Below are 9573 nucleotides of genomic sequence, written 5' to 3'. Positions count from 1 at the left end.
CTCCAAGCTCTGAGCCATCAGCCCAGAGCCCGACGCGGGGCTCGAACTCCCGGACCGCGAGATCGCGACCCGGCTGAAGTCGGACGCTGAACCGCCTGCGCCACCCAGGCACCCCAAAGGATAATTTTCTTCATAGCCCTAATGCCATTATTATTATCTTTTTTTTTTTTTTTTTTTTTTTTGGGGACAGAGAGAGACAGAGCATGAACGGGGGAGGGGCAGAGAGAGAGGGAGACACAGAACCGGAAACAGGCTCCAGGCTCCGAGCCATCAGCCCAGAGCCCGACGCGGGGCTCGAACTCCCGGACCGCGAGATCGCGACCCGGCTGAAGTCGGACGCTGAACCGCCTGCGCCACCCCGGCGCCCTCTTTCTCGAATTTTTAAGTAGCTCGAATAGAATCCCAGCTGGAAGATAATCTGGGGGAGCATCTACTTCTGGTTTCCCATTTTACAGATGAGAAACAGGCTCAGGAAGGGGCTGGGACTTGCCCTGCTGGTAAATGGCGGAGCCTAGGGCTCAAGCTTGCCTAATCCTCCTTTTCCAATACCCAGGCGCTGGTCCTTCCAACTGGGCAAGGGGTGCCATTAACAACTAAGGCGGCTCCTGAACTTCCCAGGTGAGGCCGGGGGTGAAAGTAACAACAGGTGAGGGTCACAGGACCTGCTGGGAAATAACAAGACGGAGGCATAGTCGAGCGCCTGGAAACAGCCCAGCGTGGGGCCACAGTTAGCCTGAGTGCTCCCTCCCTTTTCCTTTTCTCCCCTCCCTACATCCCAGTTCCTTTCATTCTCGAGCTTTTCACCTGCTGCTTCTTGTGCTCCTCGCGCCTCCTTGTGGCTAAAAGTATCCACTGCAGCACTGACTGCACCTGTTCCTGGGAAAATGCTGGCAAATCATGGAATGTGGAGGTCGAAGGACGTTTGGATATCGTTTTACAAATAATTTCCATCTTTTTCCGGAGTAATAAAACCAACCTGAGTCAGGATTAGAGCTCAGGAGTCCTGGTTCCTAGACGATTTCCCCAAATGGGCTGTCATTGACTAAATCTTTGAGTGAGATTCAGGGTAGGAAATGACCGACCAATCACTAAGTTGTTTTCAGGGCCAACGATATGAATGAAGTGAAAGCCGGTATAGTTTAGTGCTTAAGCACGTAGATCTGGAGAACGATGAAGTTGGATAAACCCTGCCACGTCACCTCCCTGAGCCTCAGTGTCCTCATCTGAAAATGGGGAGGAAGATGGTATATAACCACTTTACTAGCATGAGATGGCACACAGAAAGCCCAGCGCCTGGAGCATCATATATACAGAATAAATTGTAGACCTACATGTAAATCTGAAAACTATAAAACTCTGGGGAGAAGCCAGGAGAAAATCTTTGTGATCTTAGGTTAGGTAAAGATTTCTTAGATGCGACACAGAAAACATGGTCCGTAGAAGAAAAAGAATTGATATATTGGACTTCATAAAAGCCAGCTGCTTCTGCTCCCCAAAAGACAATTTAAGAGAATAAGTCAAGACATGATATTGAAGAAAATATTTATGGGGCACCTGGTTGGCTCAGTCCATGTGACTCTTGATCTCAGGGTTGTGAGTTTGAGCCCTACGATGGGTGTAGAGATTACTTAAAATCATTTTTTTAAAGAAAATATTTACAAATCACATATTTGATAAAGGACTTGTATCCAAAATATATAAAGAACTCTCAATAATTAGAAAGTAATACAGCCCAACAGGGGTGCCTGGGTGGCTCAGTTGGTTGGGCGTCTGACTTCAGCTCAGGTCACGATCTCACAGATCATGGGTTCGAGCCCCACGTTGGGCTCTGTGCTGTCAGTGCAGAGCCCGCTTCAGATCCTGTGTGTGTCTCTCTCTCTGCCTCTCTAGCCCTACCCTGGTCGCTCCTGTGCACGCTCCCTCTCTTTCTCTCTCAAAAATAAATTAAAAAAAAAAACATTAAAAAAAAAAAGAAAAAACATACAGCCCAACCAAAAAAAGAAATAGGAGGAAGATTTGAGCAGACACTTCACCCATGAATATAGACACGTGGCATATAAACACATAAAAATCTTCAACATCATTAGTCATTAGAGAAATACAAATTATAACCATGATGAAATGTATTACACACCTATTAGAATGTTTACAATCAAAAGGCTGATCATTCCAAATGTTGGTGAGGGTGTGGAAGATCTGGAACTCACATACACCGCTAGTGGGAACATAAAATGGTACAACCATTTTGGGAAAGTGTTTCGAAGTTTCTTAAACAGTTGCATGTTTATTTACCGTATGACCTGACATCCCAGTCCCAGAGCGGTGAAAGCTTATGTCCATACAAATGCTTGAGCGTGAATGTTCAAAGCAGCCTTATTTGTAATAGTTGAAAACTAGAGACAGCCCAAATGTTCATCAACAGGTCAACGGATAAACAAATTGTGGTGTATCTACATAATGGAATACTATCCGGCAATAAGAAAAGGATGAACTATTATTAATACGTGCAACAACATCGTTGAACCTCAAAATGATGATTCTGAGTGTAGGAAGCCAGAGAAGGGAGAGTATATGTTGCATGAGTCCATTTATATAAGATTTCAGAAAACACAAACTAATTTATAGTGACAGAAAGCAGATCAGTGGTTTCCTGGGGATGAAGCAGTGGTGGGGCAGCAGAGAGGGATCGCCAAGGGATATTAGGACACTTTCTGGGGTGATGGATATGTTTACTATCTTAATTGTGGTAAGGGTTTCATGGGTCTGTACAGATGTCAAAACTAAGTTTATTGTATGTCAATAAAGCTGTTTAAGAAAAGAAAATTACAGTTCATAACATAGTATGTTGAGGAGTTTCAAAGTGAAGTTGTGACAGATCAGTCCCCATCTAGAGACTGATACTTCTCCTGTGATTTGCGGTGCTGGTGAGGCCAAGCCCTAAGCACTCTATCCTCACAGGCCATTTTGCTTTCCAGAAGATCTCCCATCTTTGTGCTGGAACCTTTGGTCAGTCAATGGTGAGTAGGTGCCCTGGCCCAAAGGAAACTGAGAGAAAGGAAACCCATTGGGCGTCCACTACCCCTCCCACCCCCTACTGTGGGTGCAACCTCTTTTGGGAAATCCTCGAAACCTACGTCCTTCCATGAGCTTCTGATAGCAGCATTCTCAGAGATGGACTGCGAACCATCTTGCTGACCTCCAGACAACTTGGTCCCTCCCTCTTCATCAGACTTTTCACGAACTGCCTTGAATCGATCTTTCAGATGCTTGCCCATGTTTTCTTTCCTTTTTCCTTTTTATATTTCAAGTTTTTACTTAAATTCGTTAGTTAACATACAGTGTAATATTAGTTTCAGCTATACCATCTAGTGATTCAACACTTCCATACAATACCTGGTCCTCATTGCAACACATACCCTCCTTAATCCCCATCACCAGTTTATCCATCCCCCCCCCCCACCCCTCTGGTAACCATCAGTTTGTTCTCTATAGTTAAGAGTCTGTTTCTTGGTTTGCCCGCCTCTCCCCCGCCCATGCTTATTTGTTTTGCTTTTTAAATTCCACATACGAGTGAAATCATACGGTATTTCTCTTCCTCTGCTGACTTCTGACCTACTTAGCAAAATACTCTTTAGCCCCATCCATTTTGTTGCAAATGGCAAGATTTCATTCTTTATTTATGGCTGAGTAATATTCCATTGTGTGTGTATATATATGTATATACACGTGTATGTATATATGTGTGTGTACATATATGTATATATATGTACGTGTATACACACACTATATCTTCTGTCTTTATCCATTCATCATTGATGGATACAGGCTAGTTCCATAGTTTGGCTATTGTAGATAATGCTGCTATAAACATTGGGGTGCCTGTATCCCTTTGAGTTAGGATTTTTGTGGTCTTTGGGTAAATACCTAGTATTGTAATTGCTGGATTGTAGGGTAGTTCTATTTTTAACCTGAAGAAATGTTTAAACCTGAGCATTTTTGCGCTAGGTTTGATGAAGGATGGGCAGTTGTGGAGAAGTGTGATAGGACAAAGGGTATGAGGTAAGTGTAGTTAACTGGGGGAAATTTAGCAAGGCTTGTTTGTTAGGATTCTTTCCTTTTTAAAAATTTATTAATTAATTTTTTAACTTACATCCAAGTTAGTTAGCATATAGTACAACAATGATTTCAGGAGGAGATTGCTTAATGCCCCTTACCCACTTAGCCCATCCCCCCTCTCACAACCCCTCCAGTAACCCTCAGTTTGTTCTCCATATTCAAGAGTCTCTTACGTTTTGTCCCCCCTCCCTGTTTTTATATTCTTTTTGCTTCCCTTCCCTTGTGTTCATCTGTTTTGTATCTTAAATTCCTCATATAAGTGAAGTCATATGATATTGTCTTTCTCTGACTAATTTCGCTTAGCATAATACCCTCTAGTCCCATCCATGTAGTTGCAAATGGCAAGATTTCATTCTTTTTGATTGCTGAGTAATACTCCACTGTGTATATATAATACACACACACCCACACACACACACACCACATCTTCTTTATCCATTCATCCATCGATGCACATTTGGGCTCTTTCCATACTTTGGCTATTGTTGATAGTGCTGCTGTAAACATTGGGGTGCATGTGCCCCTTGGAAGCAGCATACCTGTATCCCTTGGATAAACACCTAGTAGTGCAATTGCTGGGTCGTAGGGTAGTTCTATTTTTAATTTTTTGAGGAACCTCCATATTGTTTTCCAGAGTGGTTGCACCAGTTTGCATTCCTACCAGCAGTGCAAAAGAGATCCTCTCTCCGCATCCTCGCCAACATCTGTTGTTGCCTGAGTTGTTAATGTTAGCCATTCTGACAGGTATAAGGTGGTATCTCATTGTGGTTTTGATTTATGTTTCCCTGATGATGAGTGATGTTGAGCATTTTTTCATGTGTTGGTTGGCCATCTGGATGTCTTCTTTGGAGAAGTGTCTATTCATGTCTTTTGCCCATTTCTTCACTGGATTATTTGTTTTTTGGGTGTTGAGTTTGATAAGTTCTTTATAGATTTTGGATACTAACCCTTTATCTGATATGTCATTTGCAAATATCTTCTCCCATTCCGTCTTTTGCCTTTTAGCTTTGCTGATTGTTTCCTTCGCTGTACAGAAGCTTTTTATTTTTATGAGGTCCCAGTAGTTCATTTTTGCTTTTGTTTCCCTTGCCTCCAGAGTCATGTTGAGTAAGAAGTTGCTGCGGCCAAGATCAAAGACGTTTTTGCCTGCTTTCTCCTTGAGGATTTTGATGCCTTCCTGTCTTACATTGAGGTCTTTCATCCATTTTGAGTTTATTTTTGTGTCTGGTGCAACAAAGTGGTCCAGGTTCATTCTTCTGCATGTCGCTGTCCAGTTTTCCCAGCACCACTTGCTGAAGAGACTGTCTTTATTCCATTGGATATTCTTTCCTGCTTTGTCAAAGATTAGTTGGCCATACGTTTGTGGGTCCATTTCTGGGTTCTCTATTCTGTTCCATTGGTCTGAGTGTCTGTTCTTGTGCCAGTACCATACTGTCTTCATGATTACAGCTTTGTAGTATAGCTTGAAGTCTGGGATTTTGATGCCTCCAGTATTTGGTTTTCTTTTTCAAGATTGCTTTAGCTACTCGGGGTCTTGTCTGGTTCCATAGAAATTTTAGGATTGTTTGTCCTAGCTCTGCAAAGAATGCTGGTGTTATTTTGATAGGGATTGCTGCCCCATGTTTTCTACTAGATCAACATATTTCCTTTTTGCCATGGCTGTTGGGAAGCTCACAGTCAAGGATGGTGTCCACTTGTAACGATTAACTCATTCTAGGGGCCTAGTAACAGGTCGTTTCTTGCTTCCTTTAGCTGATTTTTGTTATTGATTGATTGCCTTTTAAAAATTGCTTATTTATTTATTTTTGAGACAGAAAAAGAGAGTGAGCGAAGAGGGCAGAGGAAGAGGGAGAATCCCAAGCAAGTTGAGTGCTGTCAGCACAGAGCCCGATGCCGGGCTCGAACCCATGAACTCTGAGATCATGACCTGAGCTAAAACCAAGAGTCAACGCTCAACTGACTGAGCCACCCAGATGCCCCTAAGTGATTGATTTCTATATTTGTTTTTCATATATCTGTTCTTTGGTATGTTCTATCTTAGGAAGTCATCTCAGATTATTTACCCAAACAGGTGCAGTTTCAATCATCGTGAAAAGAAGAAAAAGTCTCCTGTACTCTGCGAGAGGTTAGGGCACATGCCCTGTACATTATCCTCATGACCCACCGTATCTGGGAGAGTACATAGCATGCGGAAAATGCTCATTAAAAATATGCTAAATACACTATATAATTCCTGATACTTATGATGTTCGTGGCTCTCCCCATGGAAAGTTCTGTAAGGACACTGAATGACAATCGGATGTGAATCTTTTCTATTTTCTGTCTCCTGTGGCACCTGTCTGGGAACATCAGTGCAGCGGCTAAGATGCCAGTTTTCCTTTTATTTGGTGCCTGGACTCTGCTAAATGCCTCACTGGATGGACAGCCTAAGAGGCTCACAGAGAACTGTTGCTCCTCTAAGAGAAAATCAATGACAAAAGTCTGGTACTCAGTGTTTCCAGTGGTGGCAGTGTCCTTGGGTAACCCATCTCTCTCAGGTTTGCCCCCCAACTCCCACCTCCCAGAGTCTCCGCCTGGTGCGTTATGAACTTCACTCACTCTGTTGAAATCAGAGGCTCATCTTTACCTCGTGATTCAATGAGGACAGCCATCCTGAGCTGGGAATGGCTCCCTAGGGACATCTGGCTGCAGCCGAAACTGCCCATCCCTCAATCGTTCCTAACAAGATCCACATCGTGCACATTTCAAAATGGCCCAATAGGACTGTGCTCAGCATGGCTAATGAAGGATTTTAGCCTTTGGCAAAGAAATGGCAGGGTTGGTTAAGATCAAACTGTTTCATTTAAGACTGATGGTCTTTTAACAAGCTCCCAAGGAACCCATGAAAGGGTCTGTAGAATAAAGCAAATAATCAGAACCCATAAACAAGGACCCTTTAGTGGAGGTGCCACACCTGTTTGCGTTTTCACCTTCCCTTTTTTGTTCTTCCCCCTGCTGTGTGCTAAGGATATAGGGATTTTGATGATGAAAAAGAAAAAAAAACCCAAAACCAGATCAGATCATGTGCTGCTGGTCCTCAGCCAGCTTTACTAGATTGCATCTCCCAAATGAAGAAGGTGAAATTTTTGTTTTGACGTTTAGGAGCTTACAGGACCTGCCTGCCACCTTCCTTTTTAATTACTTGCTCCCCGTTCTCTGTCATCACGTGTCCTGGGCTCGGGCTGTTCCAGGCAGCTCTCGGTAGCTTTGCACTTTTTGCTTATTTTCCTTCCTCTGCATGAAGTCTTTCCTCCTCCCACCTCCCCAATCCACCCTCCGTCATGTTTACAGAACTCCAATTCCTTCCCTAGTGAGGAGAGGAAGCTGCACCTCCCTACGCGGGCGGAGTTTTGCTTGCCCAAATTCCACTGGGCCCGGATAGCAGATAACTGTCCATTTCTGCTTCTCCCCAAGACCCTACACTGCCAGAGGGCAGAGCCTGGGTATATACGGTTGTATCTTCTAGTGCCCAGCCAGAGCCTCGGATGCAGGAGGCTCTCATAATCATGGGTTGTGGAGCGGCGTGTTCTTCCTGTTCTTTTTAAAATCAAGTTTTATTAGTTCAAAACATGCCATACGTTCGTGCTCAAAAGGTACAAAAGAGTCAAAAGTCACCCCGTTCTCTAGCCACCAGATTCCTTTCTATGTAAACAACCAATATCATCAGCTTTTTATGAATCTTTCTAGATATATGTAAACATATATATTTCCCACTCCTTTTTAAAAAAGTTTATTTATTTTGAGAGAGAGAGAGAGAGAGAGCACATGCGCGAGTGGGGGAGGAACAGAGAGAGAGAGAATCCTAAGCAGGCTTCATGCTATCAGTGCAGAGCCCAACATGGGGCTTGAACCCACAAACTGTGAGATCATGACCGAGCTGAGATTAAGAGTAGGATGCTTAACTGACTGAGTCACCCGGGCACTCCCTCCCTCCTTTTCAAAATAGATGGGATCATACTTAAACAGGTTTGCACTTTGCGTTTTCACATTACTATGCTCATATACACCTACTTAAAAAAATTTTTTTTAATGTTTATTTTTTAGAGAGACAGAGACGGACAGAGCATGAGCGGGGCAGGTGCAGAATGAGAGAGGGTGAGACAGAATCCGAAGCGGGCTCCAGGCTCTGAGCTGTCAGCACAGAGCCTGACGCGGGGCTCGAACTCACAAGCTGTGAGATCATGACCTGAGTCGAAGTCGGACACTCCGCTGACTGAGCCACCCAGGTGCCCCCCGTATACACCTATTTTTAAAACTTACTTAACCAATTAACTATTGATAACGTTGACATTGTTTTTATTCTTGTTATTAAAAACAATGCTGCAATGAATAATCGTGTATATTTGTCATGTTCAGATGTGTAAGAATTTATGTAGGGAGAATTTCTGGAGGTGGAATTTCTAGGCCAATGGGTGTGGGCACTTTTACTCTTGATCATCATTGCCTAATTGTTAATTATAAGGAATGTGCAGTTTCACACCCATCAGCAATATATGACAGCCTCTGTCCCTGCACCTTTGCCAACACAATGTGTTATTAACTTTTGGGCAAGTTCCATTAAAAAAATTAAAGTTAGACTTCATTTTAAGTGTATATGCGTGTGACAAATTCACGATCACCTCTTGGATTGAAAATCATCAAAAGTATCTGGGGATGTTAACAATCTGGAGATTCTAACCCCATGTTCTTGGTTAGACTCCAAGTAATTCTTGGTTGACTCCAAGGATAATTAAGGAATGTGGTCGAAAATGTCATGGATAGCCAATTTCTTTAGTAAAGAGGTTTTATTTTTGTGGCGAAATTTACAGATTTTAGATGCATTTTACATATTAATTTTGACCCGTGGGTACCTTCCTACATTTTCAAGAATTTAAAGCATAACCTGTAGGAGCTAGCTTGATGAACACACGGATGTTTTGGGTAAGATTTTGTGTATCTTCTGATTATTTTAGTTAAGAGATCACTAAAGAGGTCAGAAGATAGTCTGGAAGCTGTTCTATAGTCGTCTTGTGAGGATTAAATGGCATGTCCGTAATACTTCTGTCACAGTACCCGACACATAACAGGCACTCAACAAAATAGCTGTAATTATTAGTTAACAAATATGTTGTTGTAGGAGTGATGCCAGATTAGAGGGCTACTTTGGTGATATAATCTGCCCTCTTGGAGGTTAAGGGCTCTGGAGTGCGATGAATTCCTCTCTAGCACTCATTAGCAGTGTGACTTTGTGCATATTCCCTAACTTCCCCGGCCTCAGTTTTCGCGTCTGTAAAGTGGAAGAATAAAATCCAAGGCTCAAGGTTTGCCATCAGCTTAAATGTGCAATACTCCTAAGTGCCTGCTAACACTCGTCCTCTTCTTTCTTCTCAATCTACTGACTGGAGTCATCCAAGAACCCATCAAACAACCCAGTAAGCC

This window comes from Felis catus, chromosome C1 (genome assembly GCF_018350175.1).
Source record: "Felis catus isolate Fca126 chromosome C1, F.catus_Fca126_mat1.0, whole genome shotgun sequence".
In the NCBI taxonomy this organism is placed as follows: domain Eukaryota; kingdom Metazoa; phylum Chordata; class Mammalia; order Carnivora; family Felidae; genus Felis; species Felis catus.
The sequence above is the reverse complement of the archived record's forward strand: the minus strand, read 5'-3'. Positions refer to the sequence as shown.